Raw genomic sequence first — 305 nt, forward strand, 5'->3', positions numbered from 1 at the left:
GGGGGGTGGGGGTTATTTTATGTTGAGGTAAAGGTTGTGGATGAGTGCATCTTTTTCTTTAATTTATTGAATGACACGGTTTTGTTTAAGATCATTACCACTGGATATAGTGCAACATACAGGAGTAGGAAACTGGATATAACCGAAAATAAAAAAAAAGCTCGGGCAGGACCTTGTTCGAGGCCAAAACCCCTACATTGTGAAACAAGCTCAGTTCTTAGTCTAGTGTCTAGGAGTAAGTGCTTGCCTCCTGGGAGACATTTCCTCCTGGAAATCCTAGTTCCTTGGGTTTTATTTGGACCAAG

Source organism: Nanorana parkeri, unplaced genomic scaffold (assembly GCF_000935625.1).
Source record: "Nanorana parkeri isolate BGI_ZX_2015 unplaced genomic scaffold, ASM93562v1 scaffold38, whole genome shotgun sequence".
Lineage (NCBI taxonomy): Eukaryota > Metazoa > Chordata > Amphibia > Anura > Dicroglossidae > Nanorana > Nanorana parkeri.